General features: G+C 32.1%; 1 protein-coding gene across 1 annotated transcript in view; it reads right to left on the bottom strand.

Moving 5' to 3' along the window:
• The window catches only part of UNC13D (unc-13 homolog D), a 1,205,501-nt gene that overhangs the window by 546,652 nt on the left and 645,275 nt on the right, over positions 1–13,574 (bottom strand). The gene's annotated exons all lie outside the window — the stretch shown is intronic.

The raw sequence follows: 13,574 nt of genomic DNA, 5'->3' as shown, positions 1-13,574 counted from the left end.
TGGGATGGTACGGATGAAGCACTGGATAGTTTTTTTGAATTCTTAAATAGTAATACTACATTTTTGTCCTTTACTATGGTATCCACCAAGGACACAATACATTTTCTAGATATTAAAATCACTAAGGACCAGGTTAAAAAAGGGTTTAACTCAACAATATATAGGAAACCCACTTTTTCGAATACCTTGTTACACTTTGGTAGCTGTCACCCCATGCACCAGAAAAAACATTGGTTAAAGGGCAAGGGGTGAGAATAGCAAGAATGGTCAGTGATTATAAACAATTCATTGATGAAATGAACACCCTTAAGCATATGTTAATCAGGAGAGGATACCCTGAAACATTTATTGATCCCATTCTACAGGAAGTCACCAACAAAAGAAACAATGGGCACTTTGTTCCCTTATTAGGTGTCAATGTGTCAAATATAAATGCCACGAACACACCAGATGGTGGAATAGATAATTTTAACACAGGCGTCACCGACAGAGGTTTCAGCAGGGCTTTAATTTTGACATTTAGTCCTGTTTTTAGTGCGATAAAAGACATTATCTACAACAACTGGAGTATATTAAATGATATAAAAGAAAGGAAAATGGAAATGGTATCAAGGCCAGTAGTTGCGTATAAAAGAAGTTCTAATATTAAAAATATTTTAGATGGAATGTATACAAAAGTGTTGGTGGATGAATGAGAAGATGTGGACATTGTGCACAATGTAGTTATGTTCTTGAAACAGATTTTGTGCACATTGAAGGTTATGGCACTATTAAACTTACGCATAAGATGAACTGCGTGACAAAAGCTTTAGAATACATTGCAATGTGTCAGCATTGCAGTATGTTTTACATAGGAAAAACCAAAAATTCCCTCAATAAACGGATTTACCAACACGTCTATGATGTACGGAAAGTCAACATGTCCAATGCTTTAGCTAGACATATCTTCGAACACAGTGGGCACTGCTTCAAATTTTCAGGTTTGGTGCAAGTCACTGACAAGGATATGAGGGGTGGCCCAAGAAATGTATGGTTGGAGTATAAGGAGTTGATTTGGCAACTCTGTGTTAATGCTACTAGTTCCCCAGGTCTCAATGAGACCTTGTCCATTAGTAGTTATTTAAAACTTAAATCTGAATTTCATATGTGAAAAAGGTTTTATAAGCTACTAGGAGTGTCATGAATAATAAGTATCACAGTAAAGAATATGTATTTTACATGCCATCAATATTATTTACTTCTTAACAACAATAAGTATTGCAATTGCACTTTATGAACAAATATAAACTGCAAAAGTTTTGCACATTTGATTTTAGGTAATGTTCCCTCAGGAACGACTAGTATTTATCAATGAAATGGCGTCTTTTACGAATTAATTGTGTTAATTAATGGGGGGTGGTTTTAATCATGTGATGGTACTGAGTTTATATTTAAGTGTGTTATATTGTATTTCGAGTGTTTCTGATGAAGTCTGAGGCTAAAAGCTGACGGAAGCGCTCAAAATCAATAAAGTTTGCTGTGGAACTTCGTTTTGGATCCTGCTTCTTTTGAATTATCAGGGTACTAACCGTCTTAGATTTAGCAAAAGGAATGAACAAGAAATTGCCCCTAATAAGTTTAGATAACAAGAGAGCTTTTGTTTCTGTAGATTGGAAATGCTTGTTTAAAACTTTAGAAGCATTTGCATTTCCAGATTACTTTTTTGAATACAAAAATACCTGTACAGAGACTCCAAAGCATATCTTTAAATTGGATCTCACATTTCTAAAGGATTCACTTTAAACAAAGGCACAAAGCAATGGTGTTCCTTGTCCCCTGTGCTATTTGCATTTGTTATTGAGCCCTTAGCTAATACTATAAGAAGCAATGAAAAATTTGATGGATTCTCAAGTAACAGGACAGTCTAAAATACAGCTTTTAGCAGATGATATTTTACTGACTGTAGGGGATTTAAATTATTCAATCAAAGAAACAAATGAGAAAATTGAAAAGTTTCAAGAAGTATTGCTGCTGAAATTTAATAATAATAAAATTAAAATTTTAATGTTAAATCAATTACTAGATAGTAACTTTAAAGACAAATATAAATACAATTGGGAATGAAAATAACTAAAATGTTTAGGAATACAAATCTATCAAAATGTGAATAAGATTATTAATAATGATTTTGAAAAAAATAATTAAAGAAGCATTACTTCTTGGCAAAATGTAATGAATATATAGTTTTACTTTTGAGGCTAGGTTAGTACTTATTAAAATGATTATATTACCCAAGGTTATATATATTGCATTCAATAGCTTTAATACCTGACAAAAAATTTTAAAAGAAAAGAGACAAAATGTTAACTTCACTCTTATGGTATCCTAAAAAGCCAAGAATCACTTATAGAAATCATATAACATTATGGAGTATGGTGGCATTAGCTTACCAGATGTAGAATCTTTTTCATTGCTGCAAATTTTAACTCTATTATACTTTGGATAGACTCACTGTACACTAGTCAATGGAAAACAATCCAGGAGCAAATTTTACTAAATTCTTATAAGTTTATTAAATATGACAAATTAGAAATATATAATAATCCTTTCATCTGGTTAAAAAATTACATTAGAAGGAAATGAATTTCAGTCTTTAGACTTTGTATATATGAAATGAAATCTATTCTTAAAACAGTTAAGAAATATATTTTTAAAACCCCATTAATATCAAAATGGAAATTTCTGTGCATTCCCATTGCATACACCTCTAGATTTAAGAAAAACTCAGAACAATGTTAAAATGAATTTATTAAAACGGAATGGATTATTATTATGGTCTGATTGCTTTGGTAAAGGAAAAATTAAGTCCCAGAATATTTAATGAAAGATTATAAAAGTTGGCTGAATCTATTAACCACTTAATATTAGCCATCAGTAAGAAATTAATTGAATTTGTAGATAATATGAGGGAAAAGGAACAGAACATATTAACACACTATATGAATATATGAACAATAATATCAAAGGTAGATTAACCAACAAAACAAATAAAGACACTGTAGAGGTGCAGAAACCTATGATCCACTAATGAGCAGTCTCCAAAAAACATAACTTTTATTAAAATTACAAAATAAATAAAAACATCAAACATGTAACATTATCACTGTGTTTTTCATCTCATACTCTATGACTTAATCAGACACAACCAAACATAATTCACCCACTTAAATATAATTATGTACAATTAACAACAAATAAGCAATGACATTTTTTAAGTAAAATCAATAATCAAAGAATGCCTAATAATTTATACTTCAGTCTAAAAAAATCTGTTCAATAATTAAAGACCTGTTTATAAAAACATACCATCCACTTTATCACCAACAGCAAATACCTAAACTAAGGTTTTGTATCAGTGTACATTTTATATAAAAATTACAGTCTTTAAATAAATAAATAAATGAGAAGTACACACACACACACACACACATATATACATATATATACATATATATATATATACATATATATATATATATATATAGAAATAGATATATATATACATATATACACATATATATATATATATATATATATATATATATATATATATATATATAAAGGATGTGAATACATATTAAATCATGTGCTACCATCTACTGGCCAAACTAATATATACATCCTCAGCTATACAAATTCTAATTAAAACACCTAAAACCTGTTCTAAAAATTTTTTACAAGAAATCAATATTAAAATATATTGTGTAAAATATATTGTATAAAATATGTGAAAATATACTTCATAAATAGATACAAAATGTGCAAGAAAAGTGTGTAAACAATTCTTATTGATGTCCCTCTCAGCAGTTGCTAGAAAAGCTATTACAAAAAAAATAGAAATTCAGCTCAATTCCTATGTTCAAAGTATTTTTTAATTTAACTGCAGTACTATGTAAAACTGAAAAAGAAGTGATCAGACTAAAATCTATAAATCATACTAAGAATTTTAGAGGTTGGGATAACCTTGAAATGCTGCTACTGAAATATCAGGACTCTTAATGTGTTAATTTTATAAGATTACCTTGATTATTCAATGTATTCATATCATTGTATAATATGTGATATTGAATTTGTTTAGAATTCTTTAGAATATCATTATTATTGGGGAGAACAAGATGGCTGCTATCCTGTGAAGACTGCTACTCCTTAGCTCCAAACTTTTCCAGAAGAAAACCTTCTTTTTTGAGTGTGCTGAGCTCTCTTAAATGAATAAAAATGTTCTTATAACAACATAAAATGACTACAGATAAACACAGGGATGAGAGATTGCTGTCTTGAATATCCACAGCTGAAGAGGCCACTATTTTCTTTATAATTAAAGTTATTTAAGTAATAGTGAATTATAAAGTTATTGAGATCAGCACAGGCATCAGTGTACATTTTCCAATCATTTGGTTAGCAACAGGAAAATAATTTTCTTGGGTGGCGAAAGCCAGGGTACCTTTTTGGCTAGGCTTATATAGGCCCTAGGGCCAATAGCCTAGTATCTACCTATGAACGTATGAACCTATATGAAGTCCTATCAAGTGCCAAATACATTATGGGTTACAAGTAACAGAATCTTCCATAGACAATGCACTTATTGTTCTACTCTGCTATCACAGATCAGGAAAGATTTGCTTGTATCACAAATCCAAATATAAATATAAATGTATTTATTAAAATAACTTGATGTACCTCTCTGGACCATACAACTATTTGGCATACAAATATTCTTGAACTTCATTCTGCATCTGACACATTCATTAAATACAGAATAAAGGACAGGGTTGTGTGTTTTATCTAAACTGTAATATATGTACTTGAAAGCACACACACACACACACACACACACACACACACACACACACACACACACACACACACACACACACACTCACACTCACACACACACACACACACACACACACACACACACACACATACACACACACACACACAAATGCACATGCACATACACAGAGGGTGATATTCTATAGTAACCTAAAGTTCTATGCCCATGGGGTCATGAATAAACTCCCATCATAAGGTTCTATTTTAAAACAGAGTTCACATTACAGGATCTTATGTTTTGTATACTTCAGTCAACCAAGTGACACAGCATCAAATTAGAAAAATGTCTACTGTTCATAAGGCCTCTCTTAGGTCTTGTTTTTCAGAGACATCATAATCTAGCAAATCACTTTTTTAGATCAATACAAGCATTTTTCCTAGATTAGTTCTTTCTGTGGTCAGGGATGATTACTAAACAGGGCCGGTCTTAACATAGATTGTGAATGTATTTTGTAGAGTTAAATAACCCAATAATTTGGAAACAGAATCAAGAATTGAAATATGAAGAGAATATCAAAAGAAAAAAAATGGGTCCCCTAAATGTATAAAGTAAAAATAAAATAAAAATAAAAACCTGGAGAAAAATATGGTATATTATTAACTCAGTAAACCCTAGGGACACCTCCTAGGTGTTTTTCTAAGATCATACTAGTGATGCCTCTAAGAATATAGAAATGTCTGTTCATATTTAATTAATAATTTCAAAAACATAGAAGCTAATGTAATATGTTGTTTTAAAAGTTTATACAGTGAGCAACACAACTGCATTGATATTTGACCTCTACTAATGTAGCTAAAGAGTTGTTCATATACTATTTCTTTAGAATATCATTATTATCGGGGAGAACAAGATGGCTGCTATCCTGTGAACACTGCTACTCTTTAGCTCCAAACTTTTCCAGAAGAAAACCTTCTTTTTTGAGTGTGCTGAGCCCTCTAAAACATAAATAATTATATTTTAATAGTTTAAACTTTAAAATCTGAATACTTATTTACTGGATTACCTACTCGGCATCCTCAAAGGAAATATATTCAACTGGATTATAATATCCTGAAATCAGGACTAAGCCATGAGGTACTGATGGCCTACTAACCAAATCCAAGGATTAAACAGAAATAGTTTAAAATGTCAAGCAAAGACATGGGAATGGAAACACAAACTACAAAAGTAAAATATTCAATGCTCACCTTCCCAGAAAAGGAAACAATGACAAAAATCCCAGAACCACTAAGCAACAAGAATCCTTGAAAATAACTAACAAAATGAAAATGGACCAACCGGCGAACCTGGAGGGACTTGAAATCAGCTTTACACCTGATTCAGCAAGCCATACAGGACCTATCCAAACAGTTTCAATCATTTGGAGAATCCCTTAATCAAATAATAACAAGAGTGGAAAAAAAAAACAGAAACAAGGATATTTGAGAATGAAAATAAAATTGATAAAATACAAAAAGCCTCTGAAATGCACACTAAACTTATACAAGACCTGCAAAATAAAATTATCGATCTAGAAGCAAGATCAAGAAGAACTAACATCATCATCCATGGAATTCCTGAGCAATATGAAAATCCTATCCTTTTAAATATGATCAGACAAATTCTAAGATCATTAGTTGGTGATGCAGATCTTGGCCAAACAAATAGTAATTTAAAGGGCTCACTGAGTGAGTAGACCTACACAAATCACAAATTGTCCAAGACAAGTCTACATTAAACTATTAAATCATCAAGAGAATTTAAAAGTCTTTTAAAAGTCTTACCAGCTGACAAAGAGAATGGTTATAAAATCATCTTTTCGCAAGACTTACCACTACAAATTAGCCAAGCAAGACAAATTCTTTCCCCTTCCTGCACTTTCCTATTACAAAAAAAGATTGCATTCCAAATGAAATACCCTTCGACTCTCTGTTTGAAATATAAAGAATTCAAATGTTCTGCCTCAATGCTTGGAGAGGCAAGGTCCGCCTTCATGGATGCCTTTAAATAGCTGCCGCCGAATACTAATACTGAAAGCTGATGAACATTTATAATTAAAAAAGATCTAACCTGCTTTATTGCAAAGATTGTCCAAATCATACTAAGATAGCTACATTTTCAGGTGGCAATTACTCCTTTCTTGAACCTTTAATGGAGTGATAAGGTTCACATAAAAACAGAGGAACTAATAAGTGAAAATAAAGAAACTCATCTGGACACTTAGCATGGCTCAAATACATCAAACATCACTTCCCTTATACACTTCACTTCTGTAGAATAAACACTAGTAACTATAATCAAAGGCTTGAGCTTTTTCCTCGCAATATAAGAATTTGGAAATGTATGATTTGACATCTAAGCTGAGAACCCTTAAGCAAATGGTTTTATATGTAAAGTCTAGCCTAAATCAGTTCAGTAAACAACAAGGGGCTTCTGATAAAACTAGGTTGCATGCTCGTTTAATTATATACTGTTTCCTCCATGGATATATATGACGGTGGATATATACGCACAAACAGATATCACTCTTATGCTATAAGAAGAGTGTACTGTTTACCCACAGCCCCAAGTTTCCTATGATTCTAATAGACTATTCTAGGAAAAATGAGCATCTTTTTCAATTAAAAGAAGGCGAGGAAAATACTCAGTGAATTGTAACATGGTTGAATTTCTGCTGCTTTTGACATATGGACACTTGTGGTCTTGACATACAGTTTCTTCTACTAAATGCACAAGTTAAACAAGTTAACTAAAACCTCTATCTTTTTATTACTTGGAACTATGAAAAGCTACTTAATCTAAATTTCCAGCCTGAAGATATTGTTCTGCAGAGGGGAAGGGAAGGGGAATGTGACATCAAGAAAGGGGTCTATCAGCTTCTGTTCCTCAGTGGATCTGTACTACATGAATAATCGCAAGGGAGATCCTGACAACTAATAAACTAATACTTAAGACCTCTCTTGGATGAATGAGAAGTTATTATTTATTGTTTTATAGGCTAACTAGTTAATAACTCTGTATTGTATGATTAATGATAGGAAGTGTTACTGCTTTGATCAGTTTTTTTGTTTGATAATTGTAGGATTAATGAGATTATCAGAGGTCTGGAAATATATGCATGAACGTGTGATATTTACTAAGGCTAAAGTTGCAGTACCTTAGCATATTCCCCCTGAACTATGGTACATTGATCTCAGAGCTAGCATATGTAAGTAGTAAAGGGACATGGGGTTGCCCTTTCAGCAAAAACAGTTTAGAGACATATCAAGTTGCATATTATTTGAATATAATACACATATTAATGTTGCTCACTATTTACTATAGATGATTGACATGTTATTAATATGCTCCTACTTTTTCCTTGTATGTTTTTATCCTGGTCTGAACCAGATTATGGTCAGTGTTCTATCCTGATAAATAAATTTAGATAAATAATCATCAATATTTTTTCATAAATCCAGTACATATACATTAATTATAATATTCAAAACCCAGTGTTTTGCTAATGACCAGCCACATATTTATCATGTGATTCAAATGGCAATTTGCTTCCAGGATGTTTTCTATAACTTGTTTTGAAACTCGTATGCTTACAATCCGTACCCTGCCAATGCATTATTGTTTCTAAGGATGGTTAAGACTGAACATTATTTTGCATATACTTGCAAGCATATGTTCTTGCACATGTAAGCAAGTAGCTTTCTGTATGGTTAAATGCAAGTTTGCCTGATGATATCCTGAGAGACACTTACTTGTTATGTGCATAATTTTTATTGTGTTACCTGGGTAGAGGATAAAACTGTTGCTATCATATTCATGTGTAACATTGATAGTATAATCTTCCATGTACTGCAGACTTCAATTCACAATACTGTGAATCTGGAATAAAGACAGAGGCACAGGTGATGATATAATGTAAGTAAGGTTCCCAAGGCTACTGAGCCAGAAAGTTACTAGGGATGGACTTACTATTTTTTACAAGTATTCTGTATTTATTTAAGTAGTTAAAATATCTCTGCATGTAAAGCTATATAAACAACAGGGTTGGGCTTTTTGTCTCTCATACTTTGATGGAAATTACTTGCTTCATCGAAATGTTGCTGCCTGCTAAGGAGTGACTATCTTAAGATAACGTCATCAATGTATTACATTCAAGAGATTTTGTATGAGAAAAGAACAGCTTATCTAGTTAAAAAAAGTATGAGCTACATTACATTTACTGAGCTATCGGTAAAATTAAGGTGTCAAATAATAGACCAAATATTAGAACTTGAAATTGTTTTGTAAAAATATAATTTAAAATCACACTGAATGTATAACATATTTACTCTTGGATTTCACGGATCTACGGGTCCTATGCAATATTAATCATTTCCTCTCCTCTCGTCTCCTTAGCTCTGCACCACTCAACGTTTTATACAACAATCATAAGGACCTGAGTTTCTTAGAATGGTGCTTGTGTTTAGGTAAGATATGCTAGTCTTCTTCTACTCATTGTCCGTTTTTATTTTGATTATCACTATAATATTAGGAAAATGCAATGGAGACAAACTAAGCTCAAATTTTTTTGAATTATGTCAATGCATGTCTCTACGCTCTACATTTATTATCTTCTAGGCCTAGTAGATTTGTGGCTAGGCACGTTTGGGGCAAGAAGAGACAGGTGCTATTTTCCACTCCAGAAATTAATGGTCCCTCCTAATCTAAATGTAATTTATAACCCTGATGCAATCTATCCTACTGTAGTTTCCCTCTTTTGTATTATCATAGAATCTGGGTGATTGACTCCTGGAATGTGAAAGAGATCCAGATGGATAGGAAAAGAAAACTCTTCCTTCATCTCATTTTTAAATCTAAGGCAAAAATCATACTAGTACAAGAAACACACATGCTTGATGAACACTGGTCACAGATCACTAGGAAAAAGTGGATTGGAAAAGTTATTGCATCTGATAAAGTATCAGATGTTATGGGTGTAGCCATAACTGTTAAAAAGACCTTCCAGAATAAGAATTTACACCAAGATGAGGGTAGATGGTGCTATATAACTTTTACCTCCCCACATCTAGATAGACCTATTTTAGTTTTTAACTTATATGACCCCCTGTTCTAAGCAATAAGATTTTTTTATGTCAGTATACAGAATACTAATGCAATTCCAGAAACACTACTTAATCTTAGGGGGTGATTGGAATTCCCATCAGGAACCATTGACAGACAGGTCAAACCTAAATAAACCTTTAAATGCTCATGCTACTAAGGCAATCAGAGAGTTAAAAAAATTACTTTGGACTTTTCAATCCACATAATTTCCAAAGAGGAAAACCACATACAGATAATTATACGTTTTACTCCCTATGTCATCAAGCATGGTCTAGAACTGATTTTTTTTTATTTCTGACTACTTCATAAATCTTGTTATAAATTTCAAAGTCGAGCCTAGATTCTTTTCTGATCATTCGAAAATGACCCTTACTATTAACTGGTCTTATGGAACTAACTTTCAAAGTGGTGGCTATACCTGGACTTTAAATCCTGACTTCTAATGAGTGATGAGATTATAAAATTGATTAATCAATTTCTGGAAACCCTCATAGGAGAAATGCCCAAGTCTTGCTTCCCTTTGATATTAAATGGGCCTGTACCAAAGCCCAAATAAGAGGATTCCTTAATAAAGCAACCTATATTAAAAAAATTAACAAAACAATGCAAAATTAAATTAAGATCACCAAGCTAGAATTAGAACTACAAAAAAACGTTACTCAGGAGACTGAAAAGCAATTAAATCTGATTCAAAATGATCTCTATTTGCTTAATGTTAATCAAATGGACTTTAATGAAAGCCAAATGTTAGCTAACTTCTCGGAATGGGCACTAAATTCTTAACAAGGCTCATAAACCAAAAGAAATCTATTCTCTTTATTTCTGAGATAATATATCATGCAAGACATACTTTGACAACAATGACATTATATAGCTTTTTGAAAAAATATACTTGCAAACCTATGGTAAACATTGCCTCCTAGTATCAGAACAAGAAACCATTCAATTCCTGGACCAACTTGATTTCCCTAAAATAGATCCTTCTCATCAAGAATATATTACTTCTTCTGTTACCCAACAAGAGATCATATCTGTGATTAAAAGCCTAAAACCCAATAAAGCACCAGGCCCAGATGGTTTTACTGTGGAGTTCTATAAAACCTTTTGTCCCCTCATTTCCAAAATACTTTTACATTTATTTAACAACATCATAAATAACTCTATCATGAATATCCATTTTAACTCTATTAAACTATACTCATTCTTAAAGAAAATGTAGATCCTAAAAACCCTGAAAGCTACAGGCCCATCTCCCTGATAAATGTTGACTTAAAAATATTTTCCACAATAATGGCTAACAGACTAAAACCAATTACCCCCATATTATATCACCCAGCCAATCAGGTTTCATTCAACATAGACAAACATGTGACAACACACTCACATTAGATGCACTGCTAAAACTGTCTAACATAAACCACAGTCCTGTTTTTGCACTTGTAGCTAATGCCACCAAAACTTTTGATAGACTAAATATAAGATTTTTGCTTTTGCTATAACCCTGCTTTGGCTTACCTATCAGTTTTATTCGTCTTGTCAAAACACTCTGTACTAATGCTTATACCCAACTATATATGAATAAGGTAATCTCTAACAAGATTAATATCAAGAATGGTAAGCGTCAAGGCTGTCCTTTCTCCCCATACCTCATCAGCTTGTATATCGACTCTCTACTCCTAGTTATATATCAAAAATCCTTTCATGAAGTACCGAGGTTCTGTAAGTCAAAATGTGTTCTTTCAGCCTTTGCAGATGATCTAAACCTTTATTTCATGCTCCCAAATTCGGACATATTAAAAATCCTAAACTCAGTCAATACCTTCCCGAAACTTTCTAACTACAAACTAAATCTTGATAAATATATACTTTTCCTGATTAATCCATCTAACCTTCTCTTATTATACCCTCGGACAACTGAATTTAAAGTAGTTCATTCTCTATAATACCTGAGAATATCCTTTCAACAAACTCTAAATAAAACTATACACAAATCAATATCACAAATATTTGGTCAAAGTTACAACAGGACTGTAAAGGAGGGGATAATCTTCACCTCCCCTTCCTATCTAAAACAGTGATTATTAAAATGAACATACTACCAAAACTATTATATATCTTTACAAATACTTATCTAACAATAAATAACATTTTTTTAGAAAACTTCACTCTACCCTAGCTAAATTCATATGGTCACCTAAATCAATTAGAATCTCTTATCAAAAACTGGTATATCCCAAAGATAGAGGGGGGAGTAACCCTCCCTGATTTCAAACTCTACTATGACATAGTTAGTAGCAGCAGGCTAATATTAATAGCAAACTACAATCCAAATAGCAAAGAGTGGTCCATTTCTTGGGTAGAATTTTATTATAACTATGCTAAATCTTTTAACTTCAATTCTAACGCCTTACCCTTACTGAACAAAGTTTAAAAAATCCATACTACACACTTCATTAAAGAACAATATACTCAACTTACAAAAAGTATTTGACTCATTAAACTTATCTTCAACCTCCACATAACCCAAATCTAAAAATTACATTTTAACCCTAATCTAAAAATTAATAACTCAATGTTAAGCTTAATTTCCTGCTTCTTAAAAAATGAAGAATATGACTTTTATTCTTGCCGAGACCAATCCATCTCAGGACTGAGATCTTCATTAAAACTCCTCATGAGCTACACTATTATTTTAAGGCAAATTAAAGATTTACGTTCCAAAATATTATCCCACCCTAATTTAAAAAATGGAGACATTAATATCTGTAAAACTTTCTGGTCTCCTCTACTAAGAAAGAAAAATATGATCTCAAACACCTATAGGCTAATTAATTTGATTAGATACCAAAACAAAACTCTGTTATCAAAATAAATACTAGGCTGACTTAAATACAACAATTTCTAGCAACCAAATCACCCATTCAACACTGTTAACCTCTAAAATGATACCTTTTAAAAAACTCAGTTATACTCATTTCATGATACTCAATAATGCATATATCACCCCTACTGTGAAAAATAAATTCTATCCAGCATTTTTCCCCTATTGTTCTTACTATGACTTTCAAAAGCACAACTTCTTTACATTTTTTTTGGAGTTGCAATGCACCTATAAACTCTGGTGTTCCTTGAAAACCAAACTACAAAAGATAGGATATGAGAAAACTACCCTATCTTAGGAATTTACCATACTACACATACCCCCACCTGGTTTGACAAAGATGCAAACCCATACCTTAATCACATTATTTACTTTAATAAAATATTACATAACATTAAACTGGAAGGATAGACCCTTACTCAGTTGGGGAGGCGTCAGACATATGGCAATTAAATATCTATCAGCCTATAAAATTCTAAAGGCAAGTCATAAAGACTACCCACAACTCATAAATTACTGGACTATACTCATTTCCCAATGATTTTTTTTTAAACTCATATCCTCACTTGAGGAAACAGATAAAAATCACTGGATCTCTTTACCCTTTTCTTTCAGTACCTTTAACTCTACCCTTTTTTACTGGGAGGGCCCCTGAAACTATGAATTCCAATATACTGCTCCTTACTGACTCTAACATTGGAATTTCTGTATATGTTACTTTTTAGATGACACATGGCA

The sequence above is a fragment of the Protopterus annectens genome, chromosome 7.part0, assembly GCF_019279795.1.
Source record: "Protopterus annectens isolate FY-2018-M chromosome 7.part0, PAN1.0, whole genome shotgun sequence".
Taxonomy (NCBI): domain Eukaryota; kingdom Metazoa; phylum Chordata; order Ceratodontiformes; family Protopteridae; genus Protopterus; species Protopterus annectens.
The sequence above is the reverse complement of the archived record's forward strand: the minus strand, read 5'-3'. Positions and strand labels throughout refer to the sequence as shown.